This window comes from Clinocottus analis, unplaced genomic scaffold, assembly GCF_023055335.1.
Source record: "Clinocottus analis isolate CAN_PGR_092001 unplaced genomic scaffold, fCliAna1.0.p SCAF_10, whole genome shotgun sequence".
In the NCBI taxonomy this organism is placed as follows: domain Eukaryota; kingdom Metazoa; phylum Chordata; class Actinopteri; order Perciformes; family Cottidae; genus Clinocottus; species Clinocottus analis.
This window is the reverse complement of record NW_027175821.1, coordinates 20,892,431-20,909,319: the sequence shown is the minus strand read 5'-3', so window position 1 is coordinate 20,909,319 and position 16,889 is coordinate 20,892,431. Positions and strand designations below refer to the sequence as shown.

At 40.1% G+C, this 16,889-nt stretch overlaps 1 long non-coding RNA gene across 1 annotated transcript; it reads left to right on the top strand.

The window, feature by feature from the left end:
• The first annotated feature begins 1,065 nt into the window (after positions 1-1,065).
• On the top strand, positions 1,066-16,058 carry LOC137788258 (uncharacterized). The gene is made up of 3 exons (XR_011077724.1): positions 1,066-1,155; positions 15,384-15,474; positions 15,568-16,058. It is a non-coding gene; the product is annotated as an uncharacterized lncRNA (long non-coding RNA).
• The last annotated feature ends 831 nt before the right edge of the window (positions 16,059-16,889 follow it).

Here is a 16,889-nt window from a genome sequence, read left to right as displayed (position 1 = left end):
ATTAGCTTACTCTCCTCTCTGCGTTACCTAACCTGGTCTCCTCATTTTACATTGAAATGAAATTGGCTGGGGAAATGTGAATAAATGTATGTCTGTCACAGAGAAAATACACTACTTCTTTTATCTGGGCTACATATTAAGGCGCCTCCCTGAAGCGCGCTCTTTTCTCCAGAATAATGTTTAATTCCCTTAAACATGAGAATTAATTAGCACAGATCTGCATCTCAATGGGAGCGGCTGGTTGCTGTGGCCTATCATTACAGCTCTGGGCCCGATCACAAACACCCACCCTCGCATCACAGCCCTGTAACGGCAGGAAAAGACAATTGTTGTTGAACTGAATCAGCATATAAAAGAGTTTAGAGGCGAAAACACTCGCAGAACTGGCAGTGAAGCTGTTGTATAATGCTGTAGGAGCTGTTTTGGACAGTCGTTAACTCTCTGGAAATAGCATTCCCCTAATTTCATTGGTCTGCCTCCTACGCGTTAAACTATGCGCCGCTCCAGCGTCATGTTAATGAATTATGACAAGAGTATAGGAGAAAGTAAGATGATGTCGTATAAATAGCAATAAATTCCACATAGGTAGAAGGTCCGAGTGGAAGACTGGCTCAAACAAACACCTACTTATTTTATGTGCATCATGAATTTTATCTAAATCAGTAGCGTAACACTAACTTATATAATGTAACATTTACCAGTGGAAGTATATCAGCAGTGGAGGCCTGTCAGGACCAGCGAAGCCTTCTCTACTGGCCTAAACACAATCACAAAGTCATAGTTATTTATTAATTTAATTGTTTTTCACAAATACTCATGTATTATATACATGTATTATAATATTTTTTCCCTTTTAGCTTATTTTCTCATTGCACAACTTCATGATCCTCAGCTCAGGCCAGCAGCACAGATAGCATGGTTCTCTATGCAAAGGGAGTGTGTTAAACTACATGCTAACGGCCAGCTAGCTAGCGTTAATATATGCTAGCATTATGGACGTCGTGATTGGTCACAGGGCCCGCATGACCATTAACATTCGCTGTGATTAGTCAGTGTGCCAGCGCACTCAACTGAACTCTGATCAACTTTACAACCGCGTTGCTGAACTTTGTTTTAAGGAGAGCAGATGACTTTGTCTTTAATGAAAAGCATCTGGTAAGTTTACTGCTTTTTGTGTTTTTTCATCTGCGGTGGCGTTGTGTTGATGTGGTGCTGTTTTTGCGGGGTTGGGCTGTTAAGGTGTGTCTGTCAGGACATCACCGAGGCGGGGGTGGAGGCGTCCGGCTGATAGGCGCTGTGTAGCTGTGCGTTGCTCGGCGGATTGTTCACTGGTGGGTGAAGTGGCTTTGTGGGTCGGTCCAGAAGCCCCGCGCGAGCTCCTGCTGAGCCCAGAATGGCGCATAGAATTTTCCACAACTGTTGATGGAATATTGTGTATTTAGCTCTATGATTTGTTCAGAAAGCTAAATATTACCTGTTGGGTTACCACCACTCCTTTGAGAAAGCTCTCTTTACATGTAACCTATGACATTGCTAAGCATACATTTCCATCAGAGTAAGCCAAATTGCTCAGACATGAGACCAACACGTTGCAATCACATTTACGCTAAGAGATGCATGTCTGGAAGGATTAGAATGATAAGACATGGAAACACTACTGAATGTTTTGTGGACATTGCACCTTATTCTTTCAGGATCTTGTTCATAAAAATATATGTTTTGCCCCAAAATACAATGAAAACATTGTTTAGATTTCCATGCATATTCTTTTAGAATGTGGTCTTCAAAAGAGTGAACCTCACTGAGAGACGTAATTGAAATTGCAGAATGAAACAGCATTTTCAAGAACAGTGTTCTATTTCTGTCCCGATCTTTTCCACAGTGTTCCAATATAATTACAGCTGCCAGTTCTGCAGCTGTAATTTAACAGCTGGGCTGTCATTTTGAATCAGATTGTATTCTAAAATGCCTGCCTGCTTAAATAAAGGTTAGATTAAAGGAGACAAATTAGAGGAAAATGTTAAATCAGAGTAGAAAATAATAAAGTTATTCATCGGTGAGTTGTCAGTGTTGATCATCTCCTCTGACTGCAGTTTTATTGTCTAGATTCATTATCACTGCAATCATCCCGCTACCTCAGCCTAGTCAAAAGACATTATCTACCTGGCATGACATTATCACTGTCTACTTCAATGACATTAGCATGTCAGTTTGACTGAGAGGCGTGCAACCAATCCAATGCATGGCTGCACCCCAAGGAGCCTCTGACAGCCAATCAGCTGTCAGAGCCACAGATGTCTCCTCCTCTTACGCTGATTAGCCAGTCAGAAGCTGAACAAAGGTTAGTTCAACACAGGCCGAGAAGACAGCTGAGTACACTCCTGTGCACAGACAGGAAATGCCATTTAGTATGTATTAATCGCTAGGCTAATATTTTTAAAGTCTGTTTTAAAAAATGAGAGACGAGAGCCTTCAGTTATCAAGCTCCTTTTCTATGGAACCAGTTTCCACTTTCAGTCCGGGGGGCAGACACAGTCACCTCATTTAAGACTAGACTTGAGACTCTTTGATAGGGCTTATAGTTAGGACTGACTCTGGTTTATAGTTAGGGCTGGTTCAGGTCTATAGTTAGGGCTGGCTCAGGTTTATAGTTAGGGTTGGCTCAGGTTTATAGTTAGGGCTGGCTCAGGTTTATAGTTAGACTGGCTCAGGGCTATAGTTAGACTGGCTTAGGGCTATAGTTAGGAATGGCTCGGGTTTATAGTTAGGCTGGCTCAGGTTTATAGTTAGGCTGGCTCAGGTTTATAGTTAAGGCTGGTTCAGGTCTATAGTTAGGCTGGTTCAGGTTTATAGTTAGGGCCGGCTCAGTTTTATAGTTAGGGCTGGTTCAGGTTTATAGTTAGGGCTGGTTCAGGTCTATAGTTAGGGGTGGCTCAGGTTTATAGTTAGGTAAATCGCCTACCCCAGATTGCAGTCTGAAAAGTCCAATATGGAGGAAAACGTAACAGCCCGGCTTCACTTGGATTTTTCAGGTACTAATATACATCCACTAAGATTGTATCATACCTTATTAGACAGTATTAGTTTTTCTGTTCGGATAGAACTCTTCTCACAAAGTATTACTTTATTTTAGTAATTTAAATGAAGTTAATCAACATTGTGGTTCTGGAGATCCTGTAGGAAACTTCCCGTGACCTTTTTTTTTCATCATTTCCTTGTCTAATAATGAGCACAGCAGGTCTTGGGGTGCATAGGGCTCTAAAGGCTAAATAGGAGTAAACACATTCATTTTTTCTTCCAGATCTGTTTTGATTTCTCTGTATTGTTTAATATATGTGAATTAAAACACACATGAAAGAAAACACAGATGCCTTTATTCCTATTTAGAACGTGGGTTAGTACGCTGCAGTCTCTTGTGGCCAAATGAGTATTACAGTACCTGATGCTGCACAATGTGTTCCCATTCCATTCTCTAAACCACTTATCCTATTTAGGGGGTCGGGGGTGCTGGAGCTGATCCCAGCTAACATTGGGTGAAGGCAGGGTTCATCTGGACAGGTGTCCAGTTTATCTCAAGGCAACAAGAGACAACCATTCACATTCACACCTACAGGCAGTTTAGAGTCTCCAATTAACCTGAGCTGCATGTTTTTGGACTGTGGGAGGAAGCCGGAGAACCCAAGATCGGGGATGGAGCCCCTGTGAACTCCCTCTTGCTTGGAGATGACAGTGCTAGCCGCTGCATTGCATTTGCAGTAGTTCTTCCGGTTTAGCGCTCGTAGCAATGTAACAAATTAATGACATTTACAAACATTCAGAAGCTACACTGCGGCTATCAGAACCATTTGACTGGCAGGAGGACAAATAATTATCCTGGCTTTTCCTCACATATTCTTAAGGCATAAGCACAAGAGAGAATAAAAAGATTAGATTTAGAAAGTGGGTAAGTCACTAACCACTCAGGGCTTCTGTACATTTTTTTTTAGATGAGAATGGTATCAATCTGCTGATCTCAGTCTGTGAAACAAAGCAAATAAACATCCATAAACTACTCCTAACAGAAAATATTTTGTGGTGGTAAAATGCTCTTTCGTAAAAAAAAAAATAAAAAAAAATCGGAATCTAAACTATCTTCTGGTGGCTCCTTCTTACTTTTCTTAAAGCCAGCTTCTTTTCTTTGACTAATTTACGGAAAGAGCAGTTAATGATTTTCTCTGACACATAACATCTTCTTGCTTTTTTAGTGTACAATCCACAATAATGAGTTAAAAAAATAAGTTGTTACTGCTGAATCTCATCCAGCATTATATGGATTTTTATTTTATGTGATGAAATAAAAAGTATTCAAAATGGACTTTATACACGTGTCCTAGAGGAGGATAGAGATACATAGACTTAAGAATAGTGAAACCATAATTATTATAAAAGGTAAAACTGTGTATGTCCTGCTCTGTGAAAATGTCCCATTAGCATCCTGCTGACTCCAGCGCACTGATGTCGAACTAATGTCAAGCTCAGCAGGAGGTGTAATCTGGAAAAGATTAACAAATTGGTATGATCATAATTCATTGTTAGCGTAAAATATTATCTCAGATAGCGTACTGCTGGTGGGTTACAAATCTCTAAACCACTTAAAGAATTGATTTGTAATGATTTCAGCTGCTGAACACACATTTGGAGAGAATGGTCAAATTTGATGACAATAACAATTATTCACGGGGTGCTACTTTGATGTTGTTGAGCGCAGCCGATTTTAAGAATTTATATGCAGTGCTGTCCTTTAGAAAATCACAATGATTTATTCAGTGCAAAACAATTCATAATTTTCATAACACTATTTAGTATTATTTTTCAATGAAATACAATATGTGCCATTACTTATGAATCTAAATATAGGAGGCTAAATGGAGCTCAGCCAGGCAGAGGCCTGCGTATGTCGAAAGGCTGTTTTCAATGTCACCGGTGTATGACAGAGCAAAACACCTGCTCCTGTTGCCTCCTGTGATCTGCATCCTGCAGCACACTCGTGCTGTTTCCATTCAGTTGTCAAGCAAATTGAAATCTCCCAAAAAATAATTGCAAATTAGTTCTGTTTCCTTCCACTGTAACAGGGCTTCACTAATGTTGCATATATAACGTAAAAATATATGACAAACGCAATGATTCTAACCCAAACCCTAAACCTAAGCAACTTGTTTTATTGCCTAAACCTTAGTAGTTTTATTAAGGATTCTGCCCATGCAGGGCCCTACATAAACCTTGGTCCAGCTCTGTGATTCGTCATCTTTCATGCTTATAATTTCATTCCTTTTCCAAATCAAGTAAAGTGGTTTTAACCCTTTGAAGTCTATTTTTATTCAGTTTAAAACCATCAAAATGTACAATAAAAAATCTAGCAATGGCTGATGTAGACACTAATGTTCCCAAACTGCAGGGCACCAGAACCTCCTGACAGAGGTGATGTGGCTGTTTGCAGCAGGGATGTAAGAGTGAGCCTGGCAAGCCGAAACCAGAGCAAAGCAAAGCTTCAGGTCAGGGCCAGCATTGGGCCAATTCACTCAACTGTGCAAATCAATACAGAGAGAGAACACTGTCGGTCATAATGGAACACATTACAGAGACTGCAGTGAATATCTGGAGGGGAGCATGATACTGGTGCTTTAGGTAATAGACTTAGCCCTGATATGCTATTTCAGTTAATAGTCTAATCCAGTCCCAGGCCTGCTCTCACCAGGTTATAGCCCTATCCTGCCACAGCCTATTCACAGAGATAATAAACGAGCATGGTGATGGGCTGTATATCCCTCCTCAGCCTGATAAGACGCCGGCAGGGAAATTTAATTCTGCTTTTGCTGAAACATTATGATTTATGGATTGTGAGCACAGCACTCATATCTGTGTGTGTGTGTGTGTGTGTGTGTGTGTGTGTGTGTGTGTGTGTGTGTGTGTGTGTGTCCGTCCGTGTGGAAAGAACAGTGTATGCATGTTTACGTGTAATTACTGTATGCATGTGTGCGCTCACAGAATGCAGTATGTCCATTGTGTGTGCAGGTGTGCGTGCGTCTGAGTGTGAGTGTAATGTAAAGCAATGCGAGCAGTTAGTTTATTCACTCCGGGTTAGTTTATACTATCTGTGATTGTAATTCTTCTCTTATATTGAATTAAAATAATAAGTCAATTTGATTGTTCCTCCCATTTCTCCCACACTTTTTTAAATGACTTATCTCTTTACAACACACTGCTATAGCCAAGAATAAACATCCCTCTATATCAATAATATAAATCGTGAAAAAAATAAAATTAAAATGAATTGAAATTGAATGAGCACTGAATCACAAATTCACATTTATCATAAATATTCTATAACACTTGAATCTAACCTTCACTATGGAGCATTAATAAGGAGAATACACAGAACATGTTGAGAATGTTTAAAGATACTTCAAGACAATGGTACTTCTCTTGTTTTAAGTCTGATTGTTCCTTCCACCGTTTCAAAAGAAAACTACATACTGTTGCAGTGAAATTGGGATCTTAATTTAGTGTGTTGTTTTGTAACAAATAATTTATCAATTACCAAAACTGGATCCCACACCTCCCATAATGCGACTCATGTTACATATTAATAAGACTCCACACCTGGAGTTTGTTTAGTCTCATCTAGCAAAGCTCACATGATATCGTTTCACTCCAAACTGAACTGAACCTCCTGTCAAACATCTGTGGATTGGCTGTTTAATGAGTGATGGTAAAAATTAAGATTATAGTGCTATAAAGCTTTTAATAACTGTTTGTACCCAGGTTAAGCTTGAAGGTTAATTCCGGATCTTGGAAATAATAGAAAATCATAAGTTAATGGGCCCTCTCTCTCTTTCTTTGGAGCTTTCAAACTCATCTCCTGGCCTTCATCAACACAGAGTCTGTAGCTCTCATGGATAGTATTGTATTCATAAATAAGTAATCATAATAAAATATCTACACATATAATTATGATTTGTACAAATAATGTATTAACTCAATAAATACTGCTATAAAAATATTTTGCAGTATTTATTGAGTTAATTAATTCATATATATATATATATATATATATATATATATATGTATACATATATATATATATATATATATATATATATATATATATGTATACATACATACACACACATTGTATATAATAACTGTATTACATTAATTCGTAAATTAATGATTTGTTTGCACGTTATGGATGTTTAGCATTGCTGTTGACAAACACATTAAAACTATAACCTAAACCCACCCATCATTGCTTTTTGTGTTTTTTTCTCTTGTGTTTTAAAGCATTTATTACGTCTCCCTCATAATAAGAGGGGAACAGTTCTTAATGCTGTTACAAGCATACATTCGTAAATAAAAGGTGTCAACAGAACACACTTACACAGACACACAGCAGCATCCTGTGTGCCTCTGTGTGCTCATGTGAGTGTGTGTAAAATGTTATTGGCGAGAAAGCAGCATCACTCAATTGACCTCAGGTTCAAACCACTTGACCTCTGACCCCCGTGAGGTTTGCTCCCTTTCACATGCACCCACAGAGAGAGAGAGAGAGAGTGAGAGAGAGAGAGAGTGCGAGAGAGAGAGAGAGAGAGAGAGTGAGAGAGAGAGAGAATTGTGGCTGTACTGCAGATGTTGTTCTGTCAATCTTTCATTCGTCAAATGATCACTTCATTTTCACTTTTAAGAAGTACACAATAGTGCAACTGTGTGTGTTTTGAACAGTATACCTTCTTAATGACAGGATGTGTGTGTGTGCGTGTGTGTGTGTGTGTGTGTGTGCGCGCGCGTGTGTGTCTGTGTGGGGCAGTTCTTGTTGGAGTAATAGAAGCGTTGTACAGACAAATTGATCCATAGATGAAAGGTGGAAACAGAATATTAGAGATTATTATAAGTATAATTCTGATTCATTACAACTCATTTCTATGACGTGCTGTGATCACATTCCCAGATTGCTGAAATTACCTCTAGTTAGAGTGAGTGAGTGAGTGCACGTCAAAGCCAACAACACGGACACATTGTAGCTACATCACTGTCATCATGTGCATCACGTATATCATGTCGTCAGCCTAATTCTATAAAACATGTTGTGCTGTGTTGTTGTGGATTGGATTGATAGATTAAAAAGTTGAAAACGTCCTGTTCCCAGCACATCACTTCCCATATGTCAAGCAGATCCAGTGAGTTATATTCCTATTTGTACGGAAACCATTGTAACGAAGCATTCATCAACTAATTTAATTTCACTTCTTGGATATTAAGCTGTTGTCGTAATGCACTTTTACACTTATTATAAGCAGTTATCATGAAATATATACATATTCATCACAAAATATTACAGCAATACTGCATATTTCAGAGATACATTATTGCTTCAATGATATATTTTATCAAAAGGCCCAATCTGGCAATTAAACATTAAACCTCCAACCATAGTATGGCATTAGAGTTTATTTTCAACATCATGTGTGGAGAGGATCAATTATTGACTTATTATTAGCTGATTTATATTTAAATTCCCTCTTTAAATTTTTTTGCAGTCAATAGGAAAATTAGTAATTCATTTCCAGCTATTTGTTTCCGTAGGTATCTTAAAAAAAATGTTTGTACTTTAATCGTCAACAAGTTTTCTAAAACATTTTCCTACATTTGTTTTGATGATGATGGTAATAAAAACATTCTTTTTTATTTTGAGATTTTTTACTTTTTTTACTATTTTGCTTCCATAATATGTTTCCTTTCAGAACTAAAAAAAAAGATCTCAAAGAAAACATCCAATAAGTTGTTTGTTTCACGACTTTGGTTATTTGTGTCCATTTGTTCTGATTCTCATTCAAACATATCAGATAACTTGCAATGCATAACATAATTGTCTTAATGTAATGTAAATTGTGAAGTTTAATAGTGACATCAATTAGTAAAACATGCTTTACCCTATTCACCTATGTGTCCGAAAAATGTATGCAATTACAAATATGTATCTTTAAAGGCCGTTTTCTCTGGGGCAGAAATCTGAACTTTAGTGGCACTTTTACACCAAACGTTCCATTAAATCTTCTGAAGGATGTTACTGAGGGATTTGTATATATAACATATAGAGTCTGATAGATGTTTTTATTAACCTTTATATAGATGTTGGCAGTATTTTCCGATTTTTTTGAACGATAATTAATTCTTGAATTATCCTAATATGTTAATTAAATGAAAGAAGAATGTTTAACCTGGTTTTATCTTTGTACTGTGGAAAAGACACAATTTCAGGAAATTTGTAATACAAAAAATAATTAACCTTCCTGTTGTGTTTGGGTCGGCACCGAGCCGTTTTAGGTTTTAAATGCATAAAAGAAACACATAAATGTGTTGATTGCTTCAATGCTTTTTCACTTTGTCAGGAACCTCTATTTCAACTAAATAAAATAAGAAAAAACCTTATAAAAATAAGATTTACTTCATTGATTGTTGTTTTTTTAACCTTGCAAATCTATATGTTGTGTTATGACTCATTTTGCTTTTTTAATTTTGTGTTTGTATTTTAGTTATATTGCTGAAAAAATACATTTTAGTCTTTTTCTTGAAGTAAATATACATATCATATTGACCCGTAAAACCATAAATGTTACTATAGTTAATATTAAAAACATAATAAAACAAATGTATTGAAGAGATGTGTTCTAATACCCCTCAGTCATAGTCAGGTAACACAACAACCATCACACACACACATATATATATATGACCCTATTAAGGTTCATTTTAACATTTTTTAAATAGAAATGGAGGGGTATCCTGACAAGAAAGGCCCAGAAGCCCACACCAAAGATATTAAAACATACAACAATATGTCCATGGACAAGGAAGCCCCACAAGGTAACCAAGAGATGAGGAACAACTTGGACGATAGATAAAGAAAGCTAACATAAGAGGAAGGTTAAGTAATCAACTGGGAAAGTGTGTCATCAATTAGTTAAACATTTTCAACCTATTTATCCATATTCTCTTCCCTTAGACAAGTTGTATGGAGTCCCTTGAAATCAGTGTTTTTTCTTTTCACGATACTCCTGATCTCTCCTCTCCGGTGCTCACTGACTTGCAGTCTCACTCATACTCCCTGTGTTGGACTTGTGAACCTCTTGGTGTGAAGCTAAACCACGACACCCTGCCTACTTCGCCTGCCTCGCTCTCTCATCATCCCGCTCCCTCGCTTTCATCTCCTCTGGATCTCCACAACTTGCTTCCATCTTCTTCTACCCACGTCTTCGTTTTCCTTCCCACTTCCTCATCTTTACATGTTGTGTTCGCCTCCCTTTCTACTTCTCCCCGCATTGCTCCTTCTCCTTCCCGCATCACCTCCCTCCCTCCCCTGCCCAGCCCTCCCTTGCTCCTCATCTCTGTCGCTGTTGGCAGCCTATTTAAATGCTCCATTGGAGAAGGATTAAGGTTTATGCAAGGTCAGTGTGGGATGTGATAATTATAATCACAGCTTTTTGCCTGGCCAATGACGGCCATTTGTTATTCTCAGCTCAGTGGCTTCAGAAGCCCCTGGGGGGGAGCTGGTGGGAGGTGTTGACAAGAGGCTGGTGATTTACTGGGCCTCCTCCTCCTCCCCTTCTCTCCCAACACAGAGCTGGCTTTGGGTTTCACATGTCTCCTCCTCTCTCTGTCCATCCCTTTTCTCACAGTTCTTATTTTTTGTACAGCATGTCCACCTCTGTCTCTTCCTTCCTCATCGTCACCGTACTTTTAAGCCACCTTTACTTTTTTTCTCTCCTCCACCTCGCTCTCTTTATTCAAGGGCGTGTTTGCTGTCTTTAGAAGGGGTCTGGATGAAGTGACAGAAAAATACAACCAGTAGAAAGTCAGAAACGGGAATGTCTGATTTTAATTGTATTCAACATTAACAATGACTGTTGCAGGTCAAGAGAGCAAATCAAGGAACTTTAAAAGACGTAAAAAAACCCCAGATATACTAGCTTTTTAACCACCTGTTTATGTCCCGAAAGACACTTTCAGAATTTCCTGATTATATATAACACTTCCTGTTTACATTCAAAGTTACAGTTTTCACCACAGTAACAGCATAAATCCAAAAATGTCAGTAAAGAAGAAGCAACGTCACAATCATTATTATTTGATCTACATTTATTCTCCGAAACTGCTGGCTGACTTTTACCTTATATATTTATAGGTTTTTTTTTGTAATTTTTAACGTTTAACTCATTAAAGGCAGCAGTCCATTTGCTGTAGGAGTACTAGTTTCAACACGCCTCCACACCTAACGTGTCACATACAGTGTGGAGTCATGGTCTGGACCTCTTGGCACTGTGTACCCTTTTAGAAGCTTCAATAGGCTTCAATACGTAGTTACGTTACACGGTTGTTTTGTTATAATTGTACACCAAAATGCAGATTACGGTCTCATTTACTGAGTGAGAAGCTGCAGGGGGTTGGGGTAGACTAGTCCACCATCTCCTGGATCACTGACTACCTCACAGGCAGACCACAGTTTGTCAGAATGGACCGTGTGCTGTCTGAAACGGTGGTCAGTGATGTTGGAGCCCCACAGGGAACTGTTCTGTCTCCCTTGCTGTTCACCCTGTGCACCAATGACTTCCAGTACAACACGGGGTCATCTGCAGAAGTACTGTGATGACTCTGCAGTGGTCGGGTGTACTAGGGATGGACGGGAGGAGGAGTACAGGGCAGTGGTGAGTGACTTTGTGGAGTGGGCCGGTGAGAATCACCTGCTTCTGAACGTGGGCAAGACCAGAGAGATGGTGGTGGACTTCAGGAGGAAGACAACAGCTCCGAGACCTCTGAGCGTCCTGGGAGAGGACGTGGACATGGTGGAGGAGTACAAGTACCTGGGTGTCTCCATCGGCAGCCGACTGAACTGGAAGGCCAATATCAACGCTGCCTACAAGAAGGGGATGAGTCGACTCTTTTTCCTGAGGAAGCTTCGATCCTTCAACGTGTGCAGCAAGATGCTGGAGTTGTTCTATCAGTCGATTGTGGCCAGTGTCTTGTACTTCGCCATTTTCTGCTGGGGGAGCAGTATTGGAGCCAGTGACACCAACAAACTGTTGTGTAGTCTGATGGAGTCTGAACCACACAATGAAAACAAGTGTGTCAAGATGTTTGACACACCTGTAATATTTTTCAACGGAGAGCTTAAGCAACTTGAGAAACAGCTTAAGAAATAACGGCCGAACAGAAAGAGAGCTGCAGCTTTGGGTGTTCCTGTTACGTCCTTGTCGGGGTGCACATTGGCATTTACACTACACAAGATATGTGTTCGAATGTGTCCCAGACAACCTTGGCAACTGACTTGAGTGATCAGAGCGCTATGCGTAATCGTTGTATTTAGAGCTTGATCGGATTGCCCATGTTAATGCGTTGAAGTGTTATGTACGCAGGCTCATATCTTTGATAATTGCTGTAAACTTTTTAAACCAGATATTAGATGTTCTGTATAGTCTTTTGTACGATTTCTTCAACTGTCAGTCCCCTAACATTGTCTAGATCATTTCAGCAAAACCTTTGTAAAATGTTCAAGAATGATGTATAACAGTGATAAAATTAAATGCCAACAGTGTGTAACATTGACCAGCGCAATCCCAGTCTGTCTGTTGGGAGTTGCCCCCTACAATCTAAACTTAAATTGTAGGGGGCGGCGGAGAAAACAACCCCAACTGAAACCTCGGCACACAGAAGTCTATACAATAGACACTGAGCTAACCAACACAACCTTCTTTTCTCCAGCCTTAGTGTGGGCCACTGCTGTGCTTTCGTCTCCCTCCTAGGCTCTGACCTGTGATCTTGTAACTGCAGACCTGTTCCTGCCTGCCATATGTGCACCCTTGATGTTCAGTACATGATGCAGAGCTAACCAAGCCTCCATCCATCATCCCTCCAGTCAGCCAGCACTGCCAGCCATGTTTGACTGCTCAGTACTGCTGCTGGGGAATAGATTGGTAGATTTGTCCAGCTCACTCTCACACTCTCTCACACACACACACACACACACACACACACACACACACACACACACACACACACACACAGGGGACTAGTCATGGCAAGGGATCAGAGTGTTTTCTAGTTGACTGGTGTTAGAACTTGAACCAAGCGCAGAAGAAAGAGAGCAAAAGGCCAGGGTCAGACAGGGATTTGGGTGAATGACTCCTTTAAAGCACTGCAGCGCTGCTGTCAGTCTGTGTGTCATTCACAAAGGAGGAAGACGTTTCGAGGTGAGAGATCCTGCTGATGTAAGTTTAAAATACGTTGCAAATGGAAGGAGACTAAGAAATGCAGGGCGGAAGAAACCTGTTTTGTGCTTGTACCAGAGAAGCACTGTGTGAATCAGAATCCACACATCCTCAATGAACCCAGTGGTTTATCCAGTGGGTGTGGTCATAAATAAAGAGGCACTGGAAGGTCAGCGGGAAGGCCACTGGTTTGATATAGGCTGATTCATATAATGCAAGTTAACTTAAAGCATGTCATTAGTTTGAAAATAACCTTATGTTTCCATCAAAATATCTTTAAATATAATACCCCATAGACAAAAAGCAGCTCCCTTCCTCATTGATGACGGAGCAATATTAGTAAGGAGAGAGTTCTTCAGGATCGCCAAGATTTGTTCTCACGTCATGACGACTTCCTGTACGAGCTCATGTCATGACGACCTTCTGTACGAGCTCACGTCATGACGACTTCCTGTACGAACTCACGTCATGACGACTTCCTGTATGAACTCACGTCATAAGAACTTCCTGTACGAGCTGGACAGCAGACTAGATCACAGACTGTATGCAGACTGGATCACAGAGTGGATCTCCTAAGTATATAATAATTTGTATACTACTGGCACATTTAAAACCTCATAAACCCAGAGCCTCTTTTTCCTGATTTCACGGAAATGAGGAAGTGAGTTTAAAAAGAACTCAATCGCTTCTAGTTCATCATCCACAGGTCCGATCTAATAAATTTAAAACAGCTAAAGTACTCTAAACCCTTGTAAGAAGAGAAAAGATGTAGTACATATTTTTTTTTAAAGGTAGTTGTATTTTAATTATTACATAATTCCGTAAGCTCCTCGACATGACTCATGCCGATTATAACGTTGAACAAATTCCATAATTTAGTTCCCCTGACAACGGCGGATTTTGCTTAAAGTACTGCGGTTGTAACCATAGATAATCTACCGGTAGAAGTGTGATCAATATTGGAGTTTCAAGCTGCGAAGAACTAACCATTGTTTTTCTCAGCGTTTGTCTTCAGCGTTTCGAGGTCCTGCAATCTCATTGGCCCTCAGACTCATCTAAAAGCTGAAGGAGACGGTCATTAACAATATAGTGGTCCCTCATTTATCGCGGGGGATACGTTCTAAAAACAACCCGCGATAGACGAAATCGGCGAAGTAGTGAGCTTTATTTTTTTTTTTACCATTATTATACATATTTTAAGGCTATAAAACCTCTAACCACACACTTTTATACACTTTTTTTTAGACAGGCATTAACATTGTCTCACATTTCTCTCTTCACACTTAAACACTCTCAAAGTTTCGTGGATTTAAAAAATAAGCCCGAACATGTTTAACACATTTCATGTTAATGATCAATCTACGAGGTCCTCTGACCGCCTCTTTGTCCGGCCGCTCCGCTGACTTTTTATCTGGACGTATTCTGTCCTGTACAGGAGACGCTGCACGAGGAGACTGATCACAAGGTGTACAGTCCCTCAGCCAATCAGGCCGCAGAACACAATGTACCTTCATAACGTACGCTGTGAAAGAAAAACAACAAAAAAATCTGCGAAACAGTGAGTCCGCGAAAGGTGAACCGCGATATAGCGAGGGACGATTGTACATGTACCTCATTGTGTGACTAAGGAGAAGGTCAAAGTAGGTAATTTTCTATTTCTGAACTGGACAAGAAATGCTTAAAAAGGGGTGTGTTTATTATTAAAGATTTGGATGCTTTAGGTTTCAATCTTTCTAAAAAGGTGCAGTATTACTCTGTGGCATGATGGGAAGGCACCGAAGATGCAATTTAAAAAAACTCGGGGAGCGATCGAGGATTAATTTTTTGATCATATTTATGCAGAAAATAATTAACAATTGTATTTATTTATTTCACACACCAAATAAATAAATATAATCTGATTTGGTGTCCTTTTTTTCTTTTTCCTTGTGTGTGTGTGTGTGTGTGTGTGTGTGTGTGTGTGTGTGTGTGTGTGTGTGTGTGTGTGTGTGTGTGTGTGTGTGTATGTGCGTGCGTGCGTGCGTGCGTGCGTGTGTACTGTGGCGTGGCTTCTGGCAATCATCTCCACCTGCATCTCATCTCCAGCACCTGACTTCAATCGAATCATCAGCTCCTCCCTGATAAAACACCCTGGCTTCCTCCTCTCCAGCTGCCAGATTATTGCACCATTTACATTGTCAGTGGTACTGCAACCCTCAGGCTCCTTGCAAAGCAGATACAATTACTTTGCATTGTGTTGTTCTTACTTACCCCTGTTTCCTGTGTCCAGGATTCCTGCACTTCAGCTGATCGCTACCGCCACGTCATCACTCCGCCTGCACTCCTCCTTACCATCCCACCAGCCACCTTCTGTCAAATAAACCCTTCAACCTACCTTGCCTCTGCGCTTGGGTCCAGCTACCAAACACTCACAGAATAATTTGGCCACAATGGACCCAGCGGATTTGGATCTCCTTTGCCAGGCACTAGCCCCCCAGGGTGTTTTGCTTGGTCGTCACGAGTCTGCCCTCCATGAGGTATTGGCTGAACTACGCACGATCAACTCCAGTGCGAGTCAACTCGCTGCCCGACCGGACCGACTCCAAGCTCTATCTGCCCCACCAGCGCCACTTCCGGTGCCTGTTACCCCAGCTCCACTTGCCCGGGAGATCTACATCCCGATCCCGGAACGCTATTCCGTAGACCTGGGAGCGTGTGGACGTCTCCTCCTGCAATGCTCTCTGGTGTTCCAACAGCAACCAGTTACCTACGCCCCAGATCAGTCACGCAAAGGTTTTATTATAGGGTTACTTCTCAGCACTTGGGTCGAGAAACCAAACCCTCACAGCTCTACTGTTTGTTTCGTGTTTCTTTTATCTTATTTCTTATCACTTGTCAGCGGTGTTAATGTAACCCTGTAATTTCCCCACTGAGGGACTAATAAAGGATTATCTTATCTCTTATCTTAACACAAAGGTCATTATTTCAACCAGAGAATTTTATAATTTTGTGAAACTTTTTTTTTTGTGATTTGTTGAAATAGAGGTTCCTGACAAAGTCAAAAAGCCTTGACACAAACAAATTTTATGTGGTTCTTTTATGCCTTTAAAAACTAAAACGAGTCAGTGCCGACTCTAACACGAGGAAGGTTGGACATATTATGCGGTTTTTGATTAAACACACATCTCACATGCAAGTGCCTTTTTTAAAAGGTGAATTTAAGAAATTATGTAAAATGGAAAAAAAAACATAACATCCTGAAGGGTTAAAGGTAGAAATGTAAGTAAGATTTTTAAGTCCATTATCTGAACATCTGCGTTTTAAAATATGTATGTACCAAGCGAGGTGAATTTATTTTTTTTCATGAATGCAAATTATATTTCTTTACAATGGCTTGTGTAAGGGCCATTTTGAAGGTTTTAGTCATGTTGGACCTCCCACCACTGGGGGTGCAAGGTCGACTGCTACGGCGGTTGGCCCTATAAAACTAGGAGAGTAACTGGAGTCAGGTGTTACTCATTGGGGAAAGCAAACAGTTTTTTACCGTATGAAGGGAACGTTTGATGAGACCATTTGGTGGAAATATTTGATGGTATGGGATATTTCATGAGA